General features: G+C 42.4%; 1 long non-coding RNA gene across 1 annotated transcript in view; it reads right to left on the bottom strand.

Annotated features, from left to right (window-relative positions):
* LOC119628012 (uncharacterized) overlaps positions 1 to 18,728 on the bottom strand; it is a 78,079-nt gene extending 59,351 nt beyond the window's left edge. The window contains exon 1 of the long non-coding RNA XR_005244279.2: positions 17,930 to 18,728. This is a non-coding gene — a long non-coding RNA (uncharacterized lncRNA). The remainder of the gene's footprint in view (positions 1 to 17,929) is intronic.
* Between the last annotated feature and the right edge of the window lie 9,241 nt (positions 18,729 to 27,969).

Below are 27,969 nucleotides of genomic sequence, written 5' to 3'. Positions count from 1 at the left end.
ATTAGACTTGCGGTCTGAAGACCTGGGTTCTGGAAAGGAGGATGTCCCTTATTAGCTGTGTAACTAGCAAGTCACAATCTCCCTGAGGCCCTGTTTCCTCTTCTGTCAAGTGTGGATAATATTTTCCCCGGCCACTTTATGGGGCTATTCTGAAAACCCCAAAAGATACAGTAAATTTGATCTTGCATGGGGGTTCTAAAATCATCACTTATGATGCAAATCAAGTATAGTAAAATTATCCTCATGAACTGTAAGATTCCACGTAGGAGACGAATATTCTTTTTCCTAATAAGTCCAATACAATCAACGTTTTTCCATTTCTGGACAGATCATTTTTTCTTCAGTTGAGTATAAAATGAATCACTGGAAAACTACTGGGTGCTATGCTTATTACCTGGGTAATGAAATAGTGTGTACACTAAAATCCTTTTGACACACCATTACTTATATAGCAAACCTGCACCTGTACCCCTGAACTTAAAATTTGAAAACGGGATATATTAGCATTTCCATTTAAGAAAGCATGGTTAAACTGGAAATAAAACTGAACCTAAGTTTCACCCATGTTGCTTTCTTTTCTTGCTCCTGTGTTCATTGTTTCATCACTCATGCAACAAACTTAATAAATAAAATGGTTTATCGAAAAGTAGGATTTAATGTAACTGAGAGCAACACAAATTCAACACAACTTAAAGTTGATGTGATTATGAAATGCAATTATCAGCGAAGGTAAGAAAAAAAATCCAAAAAGTGAACAACAACCACAACAACAGATGAAGCACTCGGTTTGCATTTAGAGGCTCTGTTGTACCAAAAAAGGTGTCTTTTAAACAGTAGAAACCAGGTTTGATGGTGTGCACCTATAGTCCTAGCTACTAGGGAGGCTCAGGTGGGAGGATTACTTGAGCCCAGGAGTGTGAGGTTACAGTGAGATATGATTGTGCTACTACTCTCCAGCCTGGGTAACAGAGTGACACCCTGTCTCAAAACAAACCAATAAACAAACGACCAGTAGAATTTTACTTCACGTGATGAGATTCTCCTAAAACGACATAGGAGACATAGGAACAGTGGAACCAGCTGGAGGAAAAGCAGTCACATCACCCTTCTCAAACTCTTGGAATGAAATGGCAGGTGGAACCACCCACACTGTGTACATTGATTCTCTTTCTTGTACATGCTATAATTGCTTTTCTTTATTGCCTTGTGTGTGTATACTTGAATTCTTGTAAGTTAAATGCATTCATGTGACTACAGTGCAGTAAAAGCTTTGAAAAACAAAGGGCTATACAAATGAAAGTCGAAGGGTTGTAAGACAAAGAAGGAAAAGGCTTCCCAGAATGGTGAGTCAGAACGGCCATGATAAACCCAATGGTTGCTTTATGGGGAAGAGCAAACTAGGGTACTGGGTGCTGAGGCTACAGCTGCTGTCTAGTTCCTAGGACAAGGATCTCAGCAGAAAAGATATTTTTGAAAGCAAGTTTGAAGATATACAACAAACTTCATATATTCAAAGCATTCAATTTGATGAGCTATGATGAATGTATATGCTCATGAAACCATCACTATAACCAATATAACAAATGTTTCCATTTTTCTGAAAAGATCCCTCATGCCTCTTTGTAATCCATCTTTCCCTCCACCTTCATTTCCAGGCAACAAATGATCTACTCTTTGCCACCATATACTAGTTTGCATTTTTTAGAATTTTATATACATACATAAATGGAATAATACAATATGTATTCTATTTTGAGGGGGATTTTGTCTTCATTTACTCAAAATAATGATTTTGAGATTCATCCATACTGTATCACCAGTTTGCTCTGTTTTGTTTCTGAGTACTATTGTACAGATATATCACAATTTGTTTATCTAATCACCTGTTGATGGACACTTAGGTTGTTTCCAGTTTTTGTCTATTACAGGTAAAGCGGCTATGAATATTCATGTATGAGTCTTTATGTGAACATATGTTTTTATTTACTTGGTGTAGAATTCCTGGGTCATTCCAAACATTGCATGGTAGGTTTATGTTTAGCTCTAGAATCTGCAAAACTCTTTTCCAAATATTTGTATCATTTGCTATTTCCACCAGTAGTGTATGAGAGTTCTGCTTGCTCTGCATCATTGCCAACGCTCAGGATGGTCAGTCTTTTTAATTTAAATCTTTCTGGTAGATGTGGAGTGACATTTCACTGTGGTTTTCACTTACATTTCCCTGATGACCCATGATTTCAAACGTCTTTATATATGATTTTAGCCCTTGATAGAGACTCTTTTGAAGTGTCTATTCACCTTTCATTGCCCATTAAAGAAGATAGGTTGTTTTTCTAGTTCAATAATTGTAAGTAAGTATTGAGTTGTAAGAGTTTGTCTAGTTCAATAATTGTAAGTAATTATTGAGTTGTAAGAGTTCTGTATACATTTTGGTTACAAGTCCTTTGGATGTTTTCTCCTAGGCAGTGACTTGCCTGTATATTTTCTTAATGGTATTTTTCAGAGAATGAAAGTGTTTGTGATGAAGTAGCATTGAGCAAACAACATTTCTAATAAATGCTCCATTATTTTTATTTTCTTCCTAAGAAAAGTTTGCCCACTCCAAGTTTACAAAATGGTTCTCCTTTAACTTTTTAGGGTTTTGTAATTTTATATTTTGCATGGAAGTGTGTGATCCATTTCAAATTACTTTTTGTATATGATGAGAGTTGGGGGTCAATATTCATTTATTCCTTTATGGATAGGTAATTGATTTGGTAGCATTTGTTGGAAAGGCTAGTCTTTCCTCATTAAATTGCCTTGGCACCTTTATTGAAAATCGATTGCCTATATACATGTGGGCCTATTCTTGGCTTCTATTCTTTATAGGGTTCGCATTTGTCATCTGCAAGAGGGCTAGGCTACAGGGGACTCATACTTTCATAACAGAACCAGATTCCTCCAATAGGTTTTTGACATGAGGTTTACATTTTCCATTACAAAATTAATATATTGACTCCTAAATAAAATAAAGAGCAAAAAAGTAGAAAGTAGAGAGAAACATTCATGTGTTATGTCACTCTCTGAAGCAAGCTGCTTTTAAGTTGAAAAATACATGTTCTTCCAATTTTTTTTTCTCTCTCTCTGAATATTTAAGGAACATAATCAGAGGCAGAATCATCTGGTGGTTAAAAGTACAATCTGGAGTTAGATTGCTTGATTTTCAATCCCAGCTCTTCCACTCATCAGCTCTGTTATCTTAGGCAAGTAACTTAATATCACTTGGTTTTGTGCTCCTCATCTCTAAAGGAAAATCTACAACATATGCTTATTTGTGAGGCAGGGTAGGGGGGCCATGGGGTTGAGTTAACCTATGTGAGTCAGTTAGTGTAGTGTCTAGAACAAAAGAAATGCTGCAAAATTCTTGGCTATCCTCATCATCACCTTCATTGCTTCTATCCATTTCTAAATACTGCTGTTTTCTTAGGGCCAGGTAACTAGTTTGAAGCAGAGTCCACAAAGAACTAACCATGCCTCACTGTGAGTATGCTTTCATTTTAACATGGTTATCGTCTTGCTTTATGCATTTTTGCATATACTTAACAGATGAAACTGACCCTCTAGAGGGCTAGTGTTCAGATACCAGCACTGAGTTCCATATCCAGTGAAGGCATTGGGCCTCTTGGCAGCTGTTGGGCAGTGGGGCTGAATGCCAGTTAGCAGGATGTCCACCCAACCTGCGCAGTGTTGGGAAAGTGAATGCCACCCTTCAAAGACCGGGGGGGCGTCTGCAGAGCTAGCTTCCGATTGCTATCCAACTTATCCCCTGCCACAGATATGCCAGCACTTTAGCAGTGAACTTATTTAGCTCTTCAAGCCTAGAATCTCTTGTTACAAACACAATATGCAACACAAAGATGATAGGAAAATGTCAGTAGATTTTAATTATTATGTATTTAAAAATACCCACATATTGCAAACATAAAAAGTTACCTATAGGTTATTCATGCCTGGATTCACCTTTTATTGTTTTCAAGGCATGGAAATATATCAATTTCTAGATTTTCCATGTAGAAATTTGTAGTATGAGAAAGGGCAGCAAAGGTGTGATACGGCTGTGGAACCAGCTCCATGGAACAGCTGTGCTCCAGTTGTTTAGATTCCCCCAACAGGAAGAAATACAAGGTGAAATTTCAGTTCACATCATCTTTGAATCTAAAGTCTCCTGTTGATCTCAGCTTTTTTGAGAAGATACTGTCTTTCTTAGCGTAAATCTGCTGAAGAACCTATGTAGATGAGGAAAGAAGACTATTCACATAAATCCTTGGAGATTTAATGGCTGCGCTAGATTTTCTCCATTTGCACTGCTAGATCCAGCCTACCCTTCTCCAGGCTGCTCTGTGGAAGCTGATTTACAACGGTCTCATCAGCGGATATTGGGCTTGGCCATTGGGAGGCACCAGCAAGAGATCATAGAGTGGGAGGAGAGGAAGGCTGGGGTGTTAATTCCCCTTTCTCCCTCCCTGCTCTGCTGTTCCCTAAAGGGTTTGGATCCTCTGCAGTTGGCCTCTCAGCTATAGCTCTCTCACTTAGGGCTCTGGTAGCAGCTCCCTGCTTGACCCTCCAGGGAGAGGAGAGTTGGCACCTTTCTGCTGTGGCTACTTCTGGAATGCTTAACTCTCCCTATTGGTTCCCTCAGTCACCCCTGCAGATGGCTCCTTCATGAAGATCTCCCCATTTGGAACACAACATCTGTTTCCTGCTGGGACCCTGACTGACACAAGGGTCAAAATAAGCTCCTCCATGGGAAGCACTGAGAGAGGCAGAAAATAAAGAGAAGGAAGATAATACTATCCATTCATTGCAGTCGTCTATGTGCTAAACACTGTGTGAAGCATTTTGCATGTATTCAATAAATATTTACTCCATGCTTTCTGTGGGTTGAACACTAGTAAATAAGATAGTTTCTCTGCTCTCAGAGAGATGACACATGCAATCCTTATAACGACTCTACTATTATTATCATGACTTCTAGCATAGGAAAGTTGAGTCTCGGAGAGGTTAAGTTACTTTCCCAAGGTCACCAGCAAGTAATCGCAGAACTGGAATTTGAGCCCTGGCTGTCTGACTCTAAAGCCCATGCCCTCCTGTCTCCACTGGAACAACAGCTGCTCATGCGCCCTCACAAGTCGGCAGCTGGATGAATTCCAGGAGTGGAGCTGTTTTGTTTAGCTTGGTAATGACAGAAGTGTAGGGAAAGCCTGGAGTCCTCCCAAGAAAAGGCCATGGGGCTGAACTGCTTAGGGACAACTGCATCGAGGATGAGCTTCTGGAGGGCTGTGATTGATGGGTGCTGACAGGCAAAGGCGCTGTTGGTCTCAGTAGGCTGAGGACGAGGGATTCAGATTCTTGTCCCTGGACCTTCCCAGTTCTGCTAGGAGCCAGCTGTTGACAGAAGGTAGAGATGCCTCTTTTGCTGAAGTTGAAGCATTTTCCTCTGCCTTGCCAGAGGCATCTGTGTGCCATGAAAGGACTATGTCTCTTACGGGCAGGAACCTTCACGACGAGGTCACTCTTCTCTGCAGTTTCCTGAAGGACGAGCTAAGTCCCAAGAGGAAAAATAAACTGACTGGCATATTGTTTGGGGCTTCAGGATTCAAACCTTGGGTCCCCTTCATTTTTGTGAGGCTTGGTTATTAAATCCTAAAGAGAATGACCTTGGAGTGAACCAACTTCCTGAACATTCCTGACCAGCAGCAGGAATGGTCCGAACGCCCACGGCCGGCCCTCCAGGGCTCCCTCAGAGCAGCCCACTTGCAGCGCAGCCCATGACTCACAGCCCACTGGGACTGCAGGCTGAAGCCCCTGACGGCTGCCTGATTCTCCTCAGTCTTGAGGCTGGTTGAACCAGGATGAAGTCGGGGAAAGTGGGAACCCTTTTCAGAAGAACCAGACTTCATTGTTTCTGTGATTTATTTACAGAATCCAATGGGCTCCTCACTAGCTTAAGTTTTCTTCGCCCCTTTCCTCCTTCCTTCCATCTCTTCCTCCCTCCCTGCTTCCTTTCCTTTCTTTTCCCTTTCCCCATACCATCTCTCCATTTCCTCTTTCCATTTCTCCTGCTTTCCCTCCCTCCTGTCTTCCTTGTCTCCTTTCCTTCCTTAAACAGCCACCTCGGTCTGCTTCCGGCATTAGATTAAATGCTAGAGTCAATGCTTGACGGGACTTCTTCCTTTTAAGGGTACATCTTTCTAGGGTAACCATGTGAGTGTCCCTGACACGTCATCTGTCAGGCAGATCAACAGTCACCTCCTGACACAGAAATACCTTGGCCTTCAAAGATTCCAATGAGGAAGTTACAGGCAATTTAAATGTGGGTGTCAAACTAGAGCCTTTTCTTTTGAGGGATTCAAAGAAACACACTACTTATATTCAAGCCCATTTCCTATTTGTGATGAGAAAGCAGGGTATAGTCAGGCCAAGTGTATCAGCAATTGAACAACAACAAAAAATCTCGTTTTTCGTGGAATCAAAATGCAGGGTAATTTTGAACTCTCTTTGCCACTTGGCTTTGGACAAAGCAAAGTCCGGAATAGGGAAGCCCAGGTTAGGTGTCAGGTTGTCCAACTTGTTGTGTGGGCTTCTCTCCCATTCTATTATAACTCTGTTCACCTTGCCGAGAGCCAATCAGTTCTCTTTCCACTTTTCCACTCCATCCCCCTGTGTGACCAACAATGCAGGATTTTCCATGACCCAGAGAATAGCAGTTGATGATAGAAGTGAGAGCCTATTGCCAGGAATTTTATTTGTACAGAAACCTCTAGAGAAGCCCTTCTCCATCCCCACCCTACCCCAGTATCTATCCCATTATGATTGGCCCCACATTCATGTAACACAGTCCAAGAAAATGGGCGAGTCAGTCCCCCAAAGGCTTATAACTTGAAGTGAGGGAAGGTCTAGAGCTAATGTCCCTCTGCCACGCTGCCATCTGGTGTGAACTAGGGGGTGTCCATGAATGAAGCACCTGCAGAGTGTCAGAATGCCAGGACACTCACCCTGACATCACCTGGCACGCACATAGAGCTGGACCCCCCGCAGTTGTGAGCTCATTCTCTGGGGTGGAAAGAGGTGGATTATTTGTGTGTTTTCTATCCAAAGATGTCTGCTCTGGGCCTGACCTTCTTGGCTTAGGGGGAGGTGATGTCACCCAGCGCTTCCTGCAGCTGCTGGAGAATGAGGAGTCGCCCTCCACCCCCAGACCCCAGAGAGGTGCTGCAGTTTAGAGCCAGTGCATGTGGGTTTCAGGATCAAAATGTCACTGACTTGCGGCTGCAGGAAGAAAGCGGTATTCATCACAGCAAGTGAGTTGCCGGTGGTAGCCTGAGGGATAAAAAACCCAAGTGACCTGAAGTGTGGCCATGTTCAGATCCTCCGCCCTTTGGGGTGTGGTTCACGGGAGGCCAAGCCTCAGACTCTTTTGTGTCTGCATAGATCCACTGATTTGTTCTTAGAAAAGGTTAAAAGCTCCAAATACAACCATTGTGTCCATCTTGAAGGGTTTTTGTTGTTGTTGTTGTTTTAAAAGTTATTTTCTTATGAGCAGTGACTAATCAAGGATCCTGTATTCTACGGGCTATTTCTCCCAATTGGTTAACTATAGAATCTCAGTCTGCAGAACAATTAATATGTACTAAACAAACAAACAAACCCAAACAGAAATGTAATCAAATACATCTAACAAGTGCTGAAAAATGTAAAATATAGTCCCATGGCCCATAACTACATTTTCATCAATGATGGGCTGTATATGCCACAGTGGTCCCATAAGATTATGATATCTTATTTTCACTGTAGTTTCTCTATGTTTAGATATGTTTAGATACACAAATGCTTACCATTGGGCTACAGTTGCCTACGGTATTCAATACAGTAACATGCAGAGCAGGTCTGTAGACTAGGAGCAATAGGCTACACCATCTAGCCTAGGTGTGTAGTAGGCTCTATCATCTAGGTTTGTGTAAGTACAATCTGATGTTCACACGGGACAAAATCACCTAATGACACATTTCTCAGAAGGTATCCCTGTTGTTAAGTGATGCCTGATTTTATATATATACATATATTGAATATTTGAATTGTAGTAATGTATATTAGAGGATCAAAATGTCCTGCTTAATTATTTTTAAAATCTAGTATTTGGCAAGCATACTTGCCCACACCACTGTCTAGCACACTTGTTCTATCTCGTGGAATCTGCTGTTTTTTTGGCTATTTTCTAGCACATTCTGTCTCAGGTGAGAAGACAAAGCTACATATGGCTTCTCCTTTTCAAGTTTTTCTTTCTCTTTTTACCTTAATTTGTTTTTCATTAAACAGACAGTAATTGAACCCACTTATTCATTCACTTACATGTTTATATATTATATTTAAAAATGTATGAAATACAGGATGCATAAAGCTGAGTGAGGTGTGGTTCTCATCTTTGAGGACCTCACAATCCAGTGGATAGGCTGAGGTGGCCACAGGGAAGGAAGCAGCTGTAGTTACAGAACCTGAGATCAGGAGAAAGATCTTGCCAGGAGTCATGGATGGGGGTGGTTTGAGCAAAGAGTTGCGTGTGGGTGGAAGCTAAGGGTGGGGAGGAAAGCATGTAGGGTAGGAAGAAGACTGGGCCAAAGATGGAATTTCAAGAACTGAACACACTCATGGGCTGGACAAAGAGAGGAGTCTGTGAAAGAGACAGGAGACGTCAGAGGGCAGTAGGAAGCTTCCCACTGTCAGAGCCAGGCTGGGCTCTCCGAGCAATGTGATGATGGCGTTGAATTGTCTCCCTGGGCAGGGAGAAAGAGTGAGGGTCAGTGGTGTGTAGTGCTGTGTGTGTGTGTGAATGAAGGGCATTTGGGGGGAAACTTGCGCATAAATTTTAACCCAATGTGTAAACTGTTCAGGAATATGACTGGAACCTGAATGGTCTTGTGTTTAAGAGCATGAACTGTAAAACCAGACAAATCTGGCCTTTGAATACTGGTACTGCTTTGCAACGACAACAACCACAGCACTTTTTAAAAAACATTTCTGTCTGGTTTTATTAACAAGTTTCACAGACACCTTCCTTGAATGAGGAGGCATAATACAAATTATGGTGACCTATATATAAAACCTGACACCAAATTTGGACTTTTTAGAAAATGTGTGTATAAAAATATGCCTTCAAATCTGCACCAAAACACAGTGCAGCGAGTAACCCACAACCCCAACAGGAATGGCCGCAGAGGCAGGTCTGGTTTGTGGACTCAGGGAGCTCTTGGTCCCGCAGCCTCACAGGTGAGCCCTGTGAGAGAATGGCCTTCTCCGAAGAGGAGCTGGGAGAGCTTTTTCTTTGAAGGCAGGACCTCTGTCAGTTCCAAACGTCACAAGTGTGGCATCAAACAAAAATGGGGCTGAGAAGAAAGGCAGGAGAGAGAAGAGTTGTCCTTGCCCTGACAACGATTTTTAAGAAACCATATACCAAGGCCTCATACAATGATTGGCACATGGTAAATGCTGAATTAATGCCACATCACCATCATAACGGTGAGGAGATCACATATGAGCTGTTCTTGAGATGCAGACATAATTCCCAATGACATAGGTGGTATGCAACTTCAAGTCACAAAAGCAAGGGTAATTTTTGGGTTTTCCCTGCTGTGGAGTATTCCCTGTCTCCTGCCATTATAATTCCCTTTGGCTTTATCCTATGTACAAATAAACTGTGCTAATAAACAAAACTCCTTGTCCTGGTAGCTGTTCAAAAAACAAACAAACAAAAACAGCCACCACAACATTACAAAAAACAAAACAAACAAACAAACAAAAAACCAAAAAACAGCAAAAATGAGAACTTTAAATATCTCCAATATCTCTATCCATACCATCATAGTCCTATCTTTTTGCCCTTGGGTCACTGTTTTGCCGCAATTTTAACCTCATGAATGCTCAAAGTGGCTTTAGATGGTATTGATGAAATGCTGTTGTTTTTTGCACTTTTCTGATTCTGGAGGGAAGTGCAGAATGGATGGTCACTTGAGGCTAGAGTGGCTAGTAAGGCTTCTGCAATCCGAGGGGGCTCAGTTGGTGTCTTCAGCTTCCTTCTGAGAGAGGTGGCTCAATATTGGAGCCCTAGTCTAGTCTGGACTCTGCCTCTCTGGATCTTCTCTTGAGCAGAGGCTGACCTCAGTGCAGCAACAACCATACATTCGCTGTCCATCAGAGCATCTGGTCGAACCACCCAGCTGGGTTAAACACCAGTCCTCACTATTCCCTGAACACTAGGGGGACTCAGATGAAGCTTTTCAAGTTGCTTTGGGAAACTCCTTTCTGTAGGTTTGAGGTGATGAACAAACCTACAGAAAGGAAGTCTCCCATACTTTCTCCCATGGAGTGGGGTAGGGCGCATAGCATACCAACAGCTCTCTCCAAAACACCTCATCTCCAATAACCCCTGACCTGTTTAGAGTCTGACGACAGGTGAAGAATTATAAAAACGTTATGCAACTGGTTTAAGAACACCTCCTTTGATCATTTGCCTTATGTTTGGAATGTTCTATCTGTTGCTTTGGTATTTCATTCAAAACTTCCAGTAACAATAATGCTAATACTCGAACTTGACTGCTCATCTCTAGCCATTGCCCTATCTCCTCTCCATCATGACTGAAATCACCAGCCAGGAATTCTCTTCCTCCCCACTTTTCTTACTGGAATCCACTAACTCGTCATTCAGATCTCAGGCCAAGTGTCCCTATCTCCGTGCCCCTGTGACTCCTCCATATTATAGACTCCTGTGTTAAGAGTCTTTCTTTTGAGCCCTTGTCAGTTTCATTCTTACATTTATTTATATGGTCATTAATGTTTGTCTTTTCCTCATCGTATCGCTGGCCTATAGTGACACTCAGTGAATAGTTTTGAATGAATGAATGGATGTCTGTATCACCCACTAGACTGTGGTATCTGTTGAAATCCTTCCCTGCAGACTTCAAGACAAAAATATCATTGTAGTTGTTGCTGAATAATCTCTGTAGGTCTTAATCTGCTTTCAGTGGTTTTCCATAAGATAAGAACATTCTTTCCTAGCTTCATTTCAACAAGTATTTATAGAGTGTCTACTACCTCCTTGGCAATGTTTTAGGTATGTTCTGTACATTATTTCATTTGTCCTCAGAGAAACCCTATGTGGTTGGCATTAATACCTGTACTTTCCAGGTGAGGATGCTGAAGCTTAGGGATGCTAAATGACTTGTCCAAGGCATCTAGGTAATAATATGTGAATTCGAATTTGATCCCAGGTGTGTCTGACACAAAATCTGTTATCTCTTTATTAGATTGTTTTTCTGATATTTAATATCCCTGTGGTTAGGTATAAAATAGTGTACTCTGAATAAATGGAAGAGCAATCAAAGAATAAGCTATGAATATTCATGTTAGAAATACAAGAGCCAAGAGATATGTAGCCGAACCTTGTATTTCATGTTGGTGTGTGTATGCTGCTCATTTGTGTTCCCAACTCAGTAGTAAGCTCCAAATTTTTCTGCACTAGGCAGGTGAAGTTTATTATTTGCAAATACATCAGAGTTTATTTTCCACATAAGCATTATATGCTGATTCTAAAAGGGGGCCTGCACTAGCAGTTTGGCTAGTCTATTTATAGAAACCCAGTTTTTAATATGTGTATTTTTGGGAGTCTGTTTATAGACCCCAAGGGGAGGCAATGAAAATTGTATACCTTCTCTCCAGTAAAAGGCACATATTGATTTTGAGTATTATTGTAGAGTCTTAATACTTTGAACTATATAGAACCAACTTAATTACCTGTAGTCTGTTAGGAAAGTCTCAGAATTTGTCAGTTTGATACTGACTGAGCACCAAGCATACAGCAGGGTGTAGAAATGAGCACTGAAGATGTTTACAAGAAATCAATATGCTTTTATTAAAGAATCATAGAATATTAAGGTGAAGGAGCCTTAGCTCACATTTCATCTAACCACTGCAAACATTAGAAGGGTATTTGCATTAGGTGATCTTTAGGACTTCTATGTAGTTGTTCCCAGTCCTAAAGTTCTGTGAAAATGCTAACACCTTTTCCTACTGTGAATGCACCTATGCATACAATATCAGTTTCTTGTGAACCCTTTTTCACTTCCATGGTATTTGGTCATTGTTTGGACTAGGATGAGACGTCTGTTGCTAATAAGAGGGCTCAGTCATCTTATACAATCCAGAGCTCTTCAAATTTCTCTAGAACTGTAGTGATACCAGCTGCTAATCTCCTTGGTTAAATTAATGACTACACTTTCTGGTATTTTAAAGTAAATCATTCTGAGTTGAACAGAAGGTCTGGAAAATTAGGAAACTGGCTTTTACCATGGGATGCAGATGAATCACACATGCTAATTTGTGAATCGTCACAGCTTTGAAGCATCTCTGGATAACGTGTGACTTCTTGAATGAACTGTAATTGAAACTCACAGGTATGGAATGAACATCATAGTTAGGGAAAACTGCTCTCTCCGAGGCAAGGAATTCTGTGTAGATTTCATTTTTATCTCATTTAATCCTCACAACTATCTTAAAAGTGATTGCTGGTACTTTTTGACAAATGAGGACACAGTGACTCGAGAAGTTAAATAACTTACCAAAGTCACACACCACTGAGTGGTAGGATCAGGATCCAAGTTCAGGCTTTCTGGTCTAAAATTCCTGCTACATCACTAGTTTATGCTGCCAAAATCACAGACGTCCCCCTTTGGAGCTACAGGGAAAGCCAGGCTACCAGGGCCCTTTGCGCAGACTCAGTTCAGTCCACAGCTCTGCCATGAACTTTGTGACCATCAGCATGTTACCTAGCCTTTCTGTGCCTGTTTCTTCCTCTGTAAAATGAGACTGGTAGCAGTACCATTTTATATGGCAGTTGCGAAGATTAATGAGTTACGATATAGAATACTGCTTAGAATAGTACCAGGTACATAGTAAACCCCCAGGAAATATTAGCAATCACTGATTACTCGAAGTTCTCTGCCCACTTCCCTGAGCTCACAGTTTTCTCCTGCACCAGGCCTACTTTTCTGAATTAAGACCATGACAGACATGTTTCGTTATTTAGTACAATCAATTTCTGGGGGGACCGTGGTCTAATTAATTATAGACTATTTTTTAAATGCAAGATTTTTAGATGCTTTTGTGGCAAGTTTTCTTTTCCACTTATATTTAATTTGGGCAATCAAAAAGCAAAATTAGCTGATTTTTCTTCATTCTTACCTGCTGACAATAGGTTGATGTCTGCCAGCCAGACCGAGGGGCCAACCTTTTATGTATTTATTTTTAAACTTCCATTTTGACAAACCTAGTGGCACTTTTTCAACTGTTAATGCAGACGATCTGCCTTTATTGCAGTCCCACCAAATGGTCAGTCATCTTTTCTGGTTTCTGGACTCTGACTTCCCTGAGGACAAGAACCACTGACATTTAACTTGTCTCTGTCACACCCCTGCCTAGACAGGGCCTGGCATGTAATGGGCAGTAAAGTGATGTCTGTAGAATGAACTAATGAGTGAATGAATGAATGCACCCACAATCAGAGCACCCCAAACCTGGCTCTTTTGGGGAGCCACGCTTGCTTGCCATTTGGATTCCCCACAAAGCAAGAATGTTGATAATGAGAGACAAATCCTTAAGGTCCTATGCTCAGGGCTTTCTCAGCTCATTGCCAGTATGTTTGAAAGCAGCCGAGTAGGCCAACCTGGGGAATGTGCCCCATTTCTCTCTGATATGGTTTGGCTCTGTGTCCCCACTCAAATCTCATCTCGAATTATAATCCCCGCCTGTTGAGGGAGGGAAGTGATTGGATCATGGGGGCAGTTTCCGCTGTGCTGTTCTCGTGATAATGAGGGAGTTCTCACGAGATCTCATGGTTTTTCAAGTATCCGGCATTTCCCCTGCTTGCATTACTTGCTCCTGCTGCCTTGTGAAGAAGGCGTCTTGCTTCCCCTTCGCCTTCTAGCATGATTGTAAGTATCCTGAGAACTCCCCAGCCATGCGGAACTGTGAGTCAGTTAAACCTTTTTGCCTTATAAATTGCCCGGTCTCGGGCAGTTCTTTATAGTAATGTGAGAACGGACTAATACAGCCTCTTCTCTGTGTGGATTTTTTGCCAGGTAGGCTCCAGAGCTCTTTCCCCACCCCTCTATCACCTATCTGGTGTCACTGTGTGACCCAAATAGCTGGCTGAAGGACACTCTATCTTGTTAAATCATCATGACTCATTATTGAAAATTTTTGCTTGCCTTAAACATGTGCTAACTGGATTGGACTTGTAAGGGCACTGTACTGGATAAAGCTAATGCTTTTACTGTCTTATTTATATTACCTTCTCGAGGGTGGTTACTTAGCTTAGACTTTCTCTGAGGAAGGAGTAGCTAAATTGCCTCAAAGGAACATTCTTTTTCCCAAATAGGAATTCCCTAGTCATAGCTTATCTCAGCAAGAACCGTATACTTGTGACGACATGAGCCAGCTTCTCCTACTGTGTGCTTTTACTGGAATTCTTCACAATTCACATCAAAAGGTACCTTGATGCTGACCTATGTTTCTTTCAGAGATGATACTCTGTAGTCTCCTTTTGAGTTTGGACACTGGCAAGAGAAACTTAAGCGGGCTGAATAACATAGGATGAAAGTTTTTAAGTGGGAGGAAAGTTTCACCCAGATCTGGAAAAACTCAGAATGTGTTTTTAGAAAAGAGTGGCAAATTGTTCCCAAAGCATTGTAAATTGAGTTCACCATTTGGATGGCATTGATTTATATTAAGAATTCTACTCAATAGTAGTTTGGAATGCAAGGCAAAGAAATCTGACCTCTAGCTGTATGAAATCCAAACAGACATACACCATCTCCAAAATGTTCTGTCTCTGTGCAGATGAGGCTCAAAGCCACATCAGCAAGCCTATTCTCACACCAGCTGCCATCGCTGACTAACCGTGCAAACCAATACCTGGAGAGCCACGTGTCCTGCCTCTAAAATGCCTCAGATGTATCTGCTGCCCTCATTAGCACTGCTGTAACCCCAGGCCAGAACTCAAAGCCTCCACCTGGCAGCATGAGGTTGTTTTCTGGCTCCGGTGTGGGTTCTGATCAGCATCAATCAGCATCACCTGGGAACTTGTCAGAAACGCAGATTCTCGGCACTACCACAAATCTACTGAATCAGAAATTCAGAGGGTAGGGCTCAGCGATCTGTGCTCCAGCCAGCTCCTGCACGTGATTCTAAGGCATGCTGAGATTTGAGAATCTTGGCTCTAGGCTCACTCCCTCTTAGAACTCGCAGTCCTGATGCCTATCAGAGTCACCTGCAGTACTTAACACTCCAGACCAATTAAACTGATTAAGTCTAGGCATGAAGTTAAACTCCCCAGGTGATTGTACGCCCAGGCTGGATAACTAACATTAACTCATCATAGCTTAAATGAAAGTATCAATTACACACTCCTATTGCTCTTTTCAGAAACCGTGATAGTTTCTGGCTTTCTACTGCTCAACTTCAAAGTGAGCTTTCTAAAGAATCCTCAAGTATAGATCAGGAGAAAAACTGCCTACATCTGGGGCCTGCTTTGTCTCAAGAGTCCATCCCCTCAGTTCTGTTCAGGCTTAGGCTGTGCTTGGCTGGAGGACGCCAAGCATATCAGGAGCCCTCCTTTTTCATTAGTCATCTCCTCGCCCTCTTTCCCTTTCCCAGGACCCCGATCCTCAGGGCTGTCCACACCAATTTGTGTGAGCAACCAAGTCCAGTGCTGGTCATGAGCCCTGAGGCCAGGTCCAAGCAGTGGCAAGAGAGAACGGGGCTGGAGGAGAGGCGGGATTTGAGCACAGTGTGAACTGGGAGGACTGCTTCAACCTGACTGAATATCAGCAAACTGCACCAAAGCACAGCAGAGCAGCTACACCCAGGTCAAGCATTTGCGGAGTGGTGGGTGGGAGCAGAACTCTCCATTTCATCTTTCCTGAGTTGCCAGACCTAAGCTTAAATACCTAGATATGATTCTGTGGCCCCTGTGAGTGCTGGGCGCTGGCGGGAAGACCAGCTCCTGGGGTGGGATAAGTTATATAAAGCATGGTGTCTGTGTCCCTGCCCAACTCATAGGCCCAAAGAAGAGCCACAGTGGTGACCCTGCAGCCCGAGGCCAAAGGGAGGTGGCAACTGCTTGAGATGGAACTTCTCACTCCCAATCACGAAAGGTTCTAGTTTTGGTTTTGTTTCACAAATAAAATCTAAGTCTAAAAAGCCGTTCTTGCAGAGGTTAAACTGGTACTTTTCTAGGAATTTTGACTGTTCAAGTTGTGAGTTTCAGATTTCTTTCAGTCACAATCTGAACGTTTGAACAACAGTGGTGATTAAAATAAGTTTAGTATTGATTGGGGAATTTTGGGATAATCTTTATAAAAATCAAAGTTACAAAAACGCGATTCCTCACAAAAATGTAATTTTACTGATGAAGACACCGAAAGTCAGGAAAGGTGAGGGATTCACCATGTTAGAAAGTGTGAAGCTGGGTTTGCAGCCTCAGATTGGGGGACAGGACAGCTCTTTTCAAGACTGTCTAATGCCCCTCTGCCAGCCAGCCACCATTTGCCTTGAATGCTTGTTAGAGGAAAGGTATAAATAAGGTAATAGTGTTAATATATAGATTAAACATTTTTAGAATTGCACTAAAGCCCACAGTTTTCAACGTGCTTTTATTTCATGTATCTTATTTGTTCTTTCCAGCTAAGCCACCCATATCCCTATATTAGAAGAAAGTTCCTATGGTATAGGGAGCTCTGGAGGGGACTTGCTTGAGGCTTGATAGCAAAGGGCAGAGAGTAGACCCAGATCTCCCACCACACCGGGTCCCTCTTCTCTCCCTGTTATATCAGACTATCCTTCCCTGTAACAAGCATTATGGAGACAATGATAAAAATTGGTCCACTCCAAAGTCTTCCCTGGTCTGCTCCAAAGTTTTCCCTCTCTGTGTCCATAACCCTTGCAACATAACTTTGCTGTTCTCCTGTTAAGTGGTAGAGCCTCTCTCCCCACATTGATTCCAGCTGGTCTTGGGACTTGCTTTGTCCAATAGAATGTGATGGAAGTGAGGTTCTGGGGCTTTCGTGCCCAGACCTTAAAGAGGCCTTGCATCCTCCACTTTCCCTCTTGGATCCCGACCATCATGTACAGAAGTCCAAGCAATTCTGCTGGAGGGGGAGGCCACGTGGAGAGAGAGGCGCTGCAGTTAACAGCCAGCACCAAGGCCCAGGCGTGCCAGTGAGACCTTCTTAGATTCTTCAGCCCCAGCTGAGTTGCCTCGGCCAACACCATGTGCAATACAGATGAGCTGTTCCTGTTGAGCGTGGCCCAAATTCCTAACCGTCAAGATGTTTATGCAATAAAATGGTTGCATTTTAAGCACGTTGGGGGTAGTTCGTTACATAGTAATTGATAATAGATACACACTGGTTTTAGTACCATGATACTGTAGAGTAATCAAGCTATATACTCTTCCTTCTAAAACTGGTCAGTTTATGTGTCTATCTGCTAATATGGTTCATATTATTAATATCCAGGAACCTAGGACAGATCAGATGAAAATGGAAACTGAGATACATTTAGGGAGAATGCTACTTTATTTTTGGATTATTCTCCTAAACTCCATCCTAGCCCAAACCCTAGCCCTTGCCCTAAATCTAGCCATAGCCTTAACCACTACTCCTGCAGGGTCCTATTCAACTGAAGTCATTTTTCATGACTGGTTGGACTCAGAACAGACATGCAAAAAAACCAAGATTATCTGGACACTCATCTCTGGATACTTTAAGGTATCTGGAATATGGGGTTGGAGGAAGGCCCAGGGCGAGGTAAAGGAGAGAGAAATGTCACATTCACTACTTACTGTTAGCTGACAGTGTGTTCTCCGACAAGTTCATTACCACGTCAAGCCCTGGATGCCTCGTTTGGAAAATAAGCCGGTTGGAGCGTTCATTTTTAAGTACAAGGTACAAGCTCTGGGAGATCCACCCCACCTTGTTCTAGAGCCTTGTGATTCTGAAAATCTCCACCAAAGTTTTCAGACAAGTTCTTCCAGGCTAGTTGGGTACTACGGGTCTTGGCAGGTCCCTGGTAGCATCACGTTGAGAAAGAAAAGCGTGTCCTAAGTTGATGAGGGACAGTTTTCAGGCAGGATTATTTGGAAAATGTTTATTCAGAATAAATTGGAAGCTCCTCAAAAATGTAGATGGAAAAACTGTTGCAGCCCAGCCCAGCCTGGAGCACAGCTATACATACTGAGCTGAAATATGCTCTTTCTCCCCTGCCAGTCACACAGCCAAGTAGGAGGCCCCTTGTTTTCTTCCTCAAAGAGAAATTCCTGGACACAAGAACTGCTGCTTTATTTCAGAATGTCATCATTTCTCAGTTATTTTGTCCTGGACTGTTTATCCAACAATAGTGGGTTATTGCTGTCTCCTGTGTGGCCTGAAACAGCTTCCCGCTAAGGACCCCTGGGGCTGCTGCGGGGGACTGTCCTTGGCACGTGCTGGGAAGGGAAATGAGGCCCTCAGAGGTCTTCCCACCACAGCCCCTCTTTCTGTTTTATCCTGAGCTATGGCACACATTGTGACCTCCTCGTAGGAGCTGGCAGCAGGAAAGTACCTCAAGCAGTGATCCCAGCCAAACTCCTACTCACAAGCTGGATGAGGCTGGAGTCGTCAGAAAGCTTCTTCTTTTAAAAAGAAGGCTTTGCAGCTTTTTGCAGGTGTTACCAAACCCAGTGTGATCCTCACCCAATTATGGACATTTTTCTTTAGGAGTGATTCAAATCCCGCCAGTTGCAAGGCAAGTCAGTGTCTATTGCCTTGTGTTCAGGAATGATGGTGCCAAGTTGCCCCTCCTCCTCTTCCTGTGCTATCCACAGTGGCTACAAGAGGCTCTTGGGTAGGAAGATGGGGGTCAGAAGTAGATTGCATTCTAGCTGATTTATTTTATTTTTATTTTTGTTTTTGCCAGTGCTCTCCCGTGTCTATGATCAATGTTACTTACACAGCTCTGGATTTGGGTGGATCCTATGAAAGAACAACTAGTGACTCAAATGGTTGTGGAGGCTCTCCCTGAGTGGACAGCTTAGCAGAGAGAGAGCGCCTCACAGATCGTGGCGTGTAGAGCAGGAGGTCACAGCTTTCTAGTAGCACTCAATGCTGTTTCCCGAACTGTGTGTGCCCATCTGCAAGTTTGGAAGATAAGCCCAATTCAGAGTTTAGGTAGATAGCAGTTGCACTCACGCTGCATCCCCACTGCCCACATCCTCTGGCAATATGACTCTATAGGGGATGTATGATAATGAGGCCAGTGTACCAGTTATCAGCTTATTACTGCTCAGCTCCAAATCCAGTGTTCGTGGCCTTGCTTGTCATATTGGAACATTTCTCCACTGCCAACTGGCAGAGCATTGGAGGGACCCTGGGGGACCGTCTCTCTGGTTCTGATGTGCTGCTTTTGGCTTGCTCCTGAGGCGTGCAGTGGCCAGCAATGCATGGACCCCCGCTGGTGCTCATCCCAGCTTGCCAGTGCAGGTGCGTGGTTCCCTGACAGGCAGCATCTCAGCAGAAGGTGAGGTTGCCTTCTTGTGCTTTGCTGCCCTGCTGCCTGCTGACCCGTTCTGGCCGACAGTTTCCCTGCCATCCATGTGCTGCAGTCATGCCTTCTTCAAGGAGTTCTGAATCCCAGGCTAGGGAGCAGGGTCTCCCCTTCCAAGTTTGTTTCTTGGGTTCTTTCTCTCAGATCTAGGGTATTCTTTAGAGCTCTTTTTAAATTCCCTTTTCTTAGCTAACTTCCCATTAATAGTTCTTTGTGATAAACCTTTGCAGTTCATATTGCTGGGTGCTTTCTGTCTCCAGATGGGATCCTGACTGCTATGCTACACCCTTTTACCAAGGTCGTCTCATTTAATCCTAACAATATCCTTGTGAGGTAGGTATTATCAGTAGCTTTATTTTACAGGTGAGTAAACTGAAGCTTAGGTGGCAGTCCTGAGCTGCTAATCCAAGTTCCTGACTTCAGAGAAAATGATGTGGAGACCAATATAGGTTCTTTCCCAGTTTCCCAAAGAAATTTCCAAAAATCCCTCAGCTAGTCACCTTCTTATTGGCTTCAGTTTCTTTATATATAAAATTGGCATTTTTGTCCCCAGATAACTCCAAGGACCTTTGAGAAACATTGCAGGAGAGCTGCAAATGGTATTTCTAAATCTGTTCATGAGACCGAGTGAAAATAAAATATTGTAGGCTGAGATACAAGGTGTTGCCAGGCTTATTGTGTCTCTTTGCTTTTCCTGCCCCCAAGGGGTCTGAGCTTTCTGATTCTTCTCTGATGACTACCACGTCTACCCAAATAGGCATCCATGCCTATGAGAGGGACTCTGGAATAAAAGCCTCATGCTATAATTTTGGAATCCTGTGTTTCCTGTCTTCTCTCCATCCAGACTCAAGTGATGTTGTAGGAGCTGCTGGATCATCCTTTCATTAGGTGAGAGATCTCTGGCTTACCTCTGCCGGGGCAGGGTCTGCTGGATGGAGCTACCTCCAGCCCAGCTGGAGGAGTAGTAGTGTTTAGGACACATTGAGGGTATCTTGGGGAGAGCCTAAGCAAAAGAAAACCTGAAAAAGGCAAAGGATATTGGTTAAATCCATTCTTTTGATGGAAGAGATTGATTCTTTTCTCCCAAAAGAAATGGAGCTTCTTTTGGAAGAAATGAGAGCAAGAGGTTTATTTTCCTCTCGAGGGAGGCATTTGGAAGTTCAGTATCTATGTTTTCTGCAGAGGAAGGGGAGTCCTTGAAATACTATAGGGCTAAAGTCATGAAAATGTTGTCACCATGCAGCGTGGAATTTGAAAACGTGCTGGATTTGTCTTTTGATGGCACCAGAAGGAGCAGGCTTTCTCTCTTGCTGTGTGGTCTCTGGCAGCCGGGCTCCTGGGTGAGAAATAGGAGGCTGGTGCCTTAGGAGCCTCTGTGTGCCACAGCCTGTGATTGGCTTTCAGGGTGCTGACCTGGAGCAGACAAAAGGCTCAGTCTCAAATTCTTGCCCTGTCACCTACTAATCGTGTGATTCCAGGCAAGTTATTTCATGTCTTTGGGTGCTGGCTTCCTCAGGTATAACACGTGGCAATAATACCTGCCTTCAAAAGTTGCGAACATTAAGAGAGGTGGCAGGGATCGTGGGGTAGCACTTCCTGGCTATTCCACTAGCAATAGTTTCCCTCCCCATGTTCCTCTTTGTCTGAGCTTAGCTGAGGCGTGTCTTGAAGAATGGGGTTCGGTGTAGTGATTTGCCAGCAATGTTTCCCAATTAATAAAAAATGAAGGGTGGGTGACTAATGAAACCATGTTATTTTCATCAACTTGGATGGAACTGGAGGTCATTAAGTGGAATAAGCCAGGTGCAAAAAGACAAACATCACATATTCTCACTAAAAAATCTGGTCACCTGGGGGTTGAGAGTGGAAAGATAGAGAATAGATACCAGGAAGGGTGGGTGTGAGGGTTGGGGGAGGATGAAGAGAAGTGGGTTGAAGGGTATAAACATACAGTGAGATAGAAGGAATAAATTAGATGTTTAATAACAGAGTAGGGTGACTACTATAGTTAAATAAAAATGTGTTGTACTTGGGAGATGAATGCCCTAAATACCTTGTCTTGATCAGTACACATTATATACATGTAACAATTTCACATGTATCCTATAAATTCTTATCAAAAAACTCTCAAAGAATGAAAATTCTAAAAATTAAAAAAAAGAAATGTTAGATTTGGCCGTTATCATGAAATAAAAAGCACAAACTTTATTCACACTATATTCAGGTCATATTCTGGTCTTACTGCTCATAATTCCTCATTAGATAGTAGCTCCTATTTTTCCAAAAAAAAAAATCATCTTACCTCTATAGAAACACTCAATAATTGTTAGAGATAGGCCAGATAATACTTAGATTTTCCGCTGCTCCGTCTGCTGGATACTATGTTGAGTGTTTGCTTTTTCATTGAACGAATGTATAAATATCTGTTAAACCTTTGCTACATTAATGTCTTACATAATTATATTAATAATGATACTTTGCCTTTTAAAAAATAGTGCTTTTGAATGCTTACTATGTGCCAAGCACTGTGTTACAATTTTTACACTAATTACTTTTATTGTCTAGTAACAACTACCCTTTATTGAGGGCCTATTGTCTGCTGGGAGTAGTGTCTGATTTAGAAACACTGGCTTAGCCCTCCAAAGGTATACTTAATGATAGTTGTTGTTTATTCAACATAGATACGTGTGGCCACTATGTCAAACTGTTTTCATACATTATAGTGGCATTGGACCACACCTGCCACCCACTTTGCTCTGTTTTCCAGTATCATCTGGTCATATTGAAATACTTTCCAATTCGTGGAGTACACTATGCTCTTCTAACCTTAGAGACTTTGCGCTCACACTTCTGTCAACCCATGTGTTTGCTTGGCTGCTTCCTTCACACCATGAAGACCTCAGCCCAAGCGTCACTTTTCTAGTAAGCTCTCCTCTGACCACATCGACTCAAGTAACTATCAACTCCACCACCAAGTCAATTCTCTCTCCTGTCACCTGCATTTAAATGTTATTTTTAGCCTGGTTTTTAAAAGCAGATTTAATTTACCAAAAGCAAAGGTTTTCACAGAGAACTTATCTGCAGTCCTATTCCCAATGTGTAAAGCTGAGAATATTCTGGAAAAAGGTTCCTGCAAAAATGTGACAAGTCAATCAATTTCCCGGGAATACCTTAAAAGAATGTCATTATAATTCACTTTCTATTGGAGTTAAGGTGGTGTCAAACAAATATAATTGAATGGTTGTTTTAGAACACTCACTGGACAGCCCAAGACTGGGCTCTTTCCCAGATCCTGCCCATCTGTGTAGTTGGCAATTGATTGTCCTAGTGCCTCAGCTGCTTCATCTGCACAATGCGAGGGTTGGGTTGATTGATCACCATGGGCCCTTCCAGAACAATCTTCTAACTGTGCATATAGACACCATTTATTAAGATTTGATTATGTGCCAGATGCTGTGTTAAGTGCTGTCCATATATTATCCGATTTAATTCTCACAGTACTTCTAAGAGGTAGCTGGTTTTAATCTCATTTTATAGATTAAAAAACTGACACTCAGAGGAAATGGACCTTGCCCACCAAGGTCAGTCACACAATTAATAGGACTAAAGAACGGATGGATTTAAGCCTATATCTGTCTGACTCAAGTAGTAAGCTCTTACTTGTGTTGGAACATCGCCTGTCTCCAGGTTTCTGGGGGCTGAAGGTTTATCTTCTAAGTAGGAGGTTGAGTTAGTGTCAGAAGAGAGAGAACTCTCTAAGGAGAAATCGTGGAATTATTTATAGTTTTTATGAGAACTAGAAGCTGAGGTAAAGCAATCAACCTGAGACTTATGTCTATTCCTCCAAAATCCCATAAGGCATTTCTTGTAAATTTGGGTCACACTGTCTCTGAAATTCAAATTTAGTATTTTCATAGCAACTTTGCAGAGTTCACATTAATTAATTAGCTAATTAATTAAGCTCTGCACTACTGTCATGGAATCTTCACTTTCAAATCCTTTTTCTGACCATATTTGCAATGTTTTCTTGGTCTTTTTCAAATAGACTACACCCCTCCCTATAACATAAACTATGTAATATTCAGCTCTGTGTGTTGGAGAGGTAGAGCCCATATGTTTACAGGTTATATGGATTCAATCATATATAATGCAGACATAGCTCAAATGTTTTTTGAGTGCTAATCTCTAAAATTAGATCAACACGCACACACATGCACACATATTTCAGCTTTGTTCCTCAGTTTCTAAACACATTATTGATTGGCCTAGTCTAGTATATTCCAGAAAAAAGCTTTTTATTTTTTGAGGACAAGAAGTATGTCTTTGATTCTACATCTGTGCACTTAAACTACTGCTATGTGTGGAGGAATGATTAGTTTGTATTTGTTGACTCTGCAATTGAAAGGATCTCAGAATTCACTTCAATGAGTGTGGCCCAAACTTGCCTGAATATAAGAATACAAATATCTTCTTGGGGCCTAAGTCAGAACTTTGGACTCAATCTGCAGAGAAGGAGCCTGGCAATCTATATGTTTTAACGCAGCAAGTTACTTCTATCATCGTGTAGATTTGGGAAACATCTCCATGCGTACAAAGGGGTAGAAGTCTCTTCTACAGCATCATAAGTGACGTTTTTTGGTTTTAGTTCTCAGGTTTGAAGACATAGAGACACACTCATTTTTGTCCATGGAAATTTTGTCCATGGAAAGGTGGATTTGTTATAAGGACACAAAGCATTCTTTGGGGGAATCCAAGAGTAGGCAGTGGAATACAGCCTGGCCTCATGGACTAGAACAGAGGGTCCATGTTCTTTCATTCATGACGTCCCTGCTTTTCTCTGTGCACCAAGTTCATCTTCCTGTTTCTACTGGTCAGGCTCCCATGCCTTCAGCTTGTCCATAGTCCATAATAGCCCTCTGGCCCTGAGTCACCTCACCCTCAGTTTCTTCTCCAGAGCCCACCGATTCAGAGTTTCCATTGCCTGATTCAGTATTTCTTTTTTTTTTTTTTTTTTTTTTTGAGACGGAGTCTGGCTCTGTCGCCCAGGCTGGAGTGCAGTGGCCGGATCTCAGCTCACTGCAAGCTCCGCCTCCCAGGTTCACGCCATTCTCCTGCCTCCGCCTCCCGAGTAGCTGGGACTACAGGCGCCGCCACCACGCCCGGCTAGATTTTTGTATTTTTTAGTAGAGACGGGGTTTCACCGTGTTCGCCAGGATGGTCTCGATCTCCTGACCTTGTGATCCGCCCGTCTCGGCCTCCCAAAGTGCTGGGATTACAGGCTTGAGCCACCGCGCCCGGCCTGATTCAGTATTTCTAAGTGATCACTCATCAGCTCAGCTCAGCCTTCTGAGCCAGATCGTAAGAGACATCATTACTGGCAACCTGTGGATACATTTAGAAACAACAGTGCAAACATGACTGGGGAAAGACAGAGCATAATTATTTTACTATTTAATTATACTGATATTGGAACTATATCTCTAGGTTGTAGTTAACGTGTTAAGCCACAAGATGAACATTTTGGACTGTTGGTGAGGTGTTTGAGACTGTTTGCACTTTGGCTTATTCAACAGTGGACAGATATGCTGGTTGTAGCAGTAAAGGTTTACAAATGACTGAACAGCAATACATTTTTTTTTAAAAAGAGAGAATTTGAATGACAACAAGGTGTTGCATAGTCAGAGTTCCCAGAATTTTCCATTCTATTTTGACTTTCGCTTAGAGGGTTTAAGTGGCCCTTCCAGAATGCACTCGGCAGCTTTGGGAAAGGATCAGAAACGGAGGCAATGGTCAAGGTGAGACCTGCTTTTTGTAATCTTCTGCTTCAGTTAGGGTGGGTCATGTGGTTTTTCAGTTCCTAGAGACCACATTAGCAGTTAAGAACCAAGCCAGTTTATCTTTTTTGGTCCCTATTTTCCAGTCTAGGTGAGCTGCCGTCCCAAGAAAGAACAGAGTGTGACCTGACTCCATTGAAATCACACAGTTTTTATTATGGGACTTGAACACACAGGATATGGCTTTCCCTGACTCTCTCATTGAGCGAAAGTTTAGATCAAAATAAAATTCCCTCTGTCTGATTTCAGATTAACTGTTGTTCTGGGAAATGTCACAGAAGCAGAAGCAATGTTCTTTCACTAAAAATAGTTGTGTCAGATACTAAGAGTCATGTCAAAAACTTCTGGAGGTTTTAGGTCCAAGAGTCCACATGACGTCTGGTGACAAGTTTATTTGAGGCCCGCATGATAAAAAGTTAGAGGTAGAAACAAAGGACTCTGTAATCTACTTCATATGTGAATTGCCCTTTGCTTTTTTACTGCGTTCTTTTTGCCTGTCCTCTTGGCTGTGGGCAGGAAAGGCTGAAGAGAGGGCTCAACAGCGTCTGCTTTTCTTCTAGTTGAAAATGTTGATGGATGTTGAAGTTTAAGCCTGCTATACTGGGTTTTTGGAGTACTGAGGTTGAGTTTTAAATTAGGTCTGTTTTTAAGTGTGAGCATAATATCCACTGTGGCATATTTGTGAAGCTCACTCGTTGCTTTATTATTGTCAGGGCTACACAAGAAGCACAGAGTCAAGCTGTGTGTCTCTATTTAGAGCCTATGTGTCCACAGGGCAATAAGCGATCATACACAAAACAAGAGGGTAACTAAGCACTGGACGAAGGACCATGGATATTCAAAGAGGGAAAATTCCGTAATGGGTGAATTTTAAAAATAATTTTGTTTTATAAAGCTTCCTGGGGGAGGGGTGATGATGCTATAAGGAAGTTTAACATTCTATTGTTTCTTTTATGTTACCTATTTTTGGAAATCCATTTCCAACCAGATTAGAAAATGTTTTAAATTTACATGCATATTTACATAAATATTCATTCAATTTACATACTTTACATTAAATTTAAATACATTACTTTAATTGCTTTTGCTTGTTAAAAATGTTTTTCTTTTTTTAAAAGAAACTTTTCATCTACCAAGGTTTTCAAAATACAAAGCATGAGGAAGGGATCAAAGTTTTTCTTGGGAGGTGGGCTAATCGTTGCAGCACTAGATGTAAGCCTCCTGAGGGCAAGAAATGGGCCTGTCGTGCTCTCTGTTGTGTCCTGCTGTCCAGAATAGTGTGTCTTATTCTTATCCCATGGATGCTTGCTGAATACTTGACTAAATGAATCATGTTCCTGGACAATGGCTGTGATTTGGTGAGGTGGAGGACAGTTTGAACAAAGGCATTGAGATGGTAAGAGCCTGACTGGAATAGACTAGGATGATAGGGATTGGTTGAAATACCATTGTAGAGCCAGAGAAAGGTTAGGCCATAGAGGATTTTGAAAGAGTGTATGTTTGACAAGACAGACAAAAGAGAGATCCATCAAGTTTCATAAATAGGAAAATAATGATGAATGCTTTTAGAAAAACATAGTTCGCAAAGTTATGCAAAAAGGAGTTGGAAGGGGCAAAGAGGCCAATTTCTTCTTTTTGAATTAATAAGGCGTAGATTTAGGTTGAAATAGACCTAAAAATTGCTGATGGTACAGATGCTAGGACTTGGTGACAGGATAGAAATAAAAGGCTGAAGGAGAAGTAGGAGTAAAAAGTAGGAGACTAGAAGAGTGGAGCTGGTATGGCAGAGAGGGAGCTGCTGGGAAGGAAGCCCATTTGGATGGGTGGAAGTCGGACAAAGGAAGGTGCCTGACTCAGTTCATGCTTGAAGCAATGGAAAGACATCCACCTGTAGGTGTTTGGACTTATGCAAATCCTCCTGGGAGAGGTCAGGTTTATAGATCCAAGGAAGCACTAACAAGGTGGTGCCAGATCAAGTCATGTAAGGGTGGAGAAAAATGCACAGAAGGCAGGAATCCTTGGGGCCAAAATGAGAGGAGTAGCTGGTCACCTGGATGAACTTTACCTAACGAATCCCTTAAGATTAGAAGGCATTTCTTTTTTTTTTTTTTTTTTTTTTTTTTTTTTTTGAGACGGAGTCTCGCTCTGTCGCCCAGGCTGGAGTGCAGTGACTGGATCTCAGCTCACTGCAAGCTCCACCTCCTGGGTTTATGCTATTCTCCTGCCTCAGCCTCCCGAGTAGCTGGGACTACAGGCGCCCACCACCACGCCCGGCTAGTTTTTTGTATTTTTTAGTAGAGACGGGATTTCACCGTGTTAACCAGGATGGTCTCGATCTCCTGACCTCGTGATCCGCCTGTCTCGGCCTCCCAAAGTGCTGGGATTACAGGCTTGAGCCACCATGCCTGGCGGCATTTCTTATTCATCTTTGCACCCCCAGCAGGAAGTACCATGACTAGTTTACAGT

Source organism: Chlorocebus sabaeus, chromosome 26, assembly GCF_047675955.1.
Source record: "Chlorocebus sabaeus isolate Y175 chromosome 26, mChlSab1.0.hap1, whole genome shotgun sequence".
Classification (NCBI taxonomy): Eukaryota; Metazoa; Chordata; class Mammalia; order Primates; family Cercopithecidae; genus Chlorocebus; species Chlorocebus sabaeus.
This window is presented reverse-complemented; position numbering and strand designations above follow the sequence as displayed.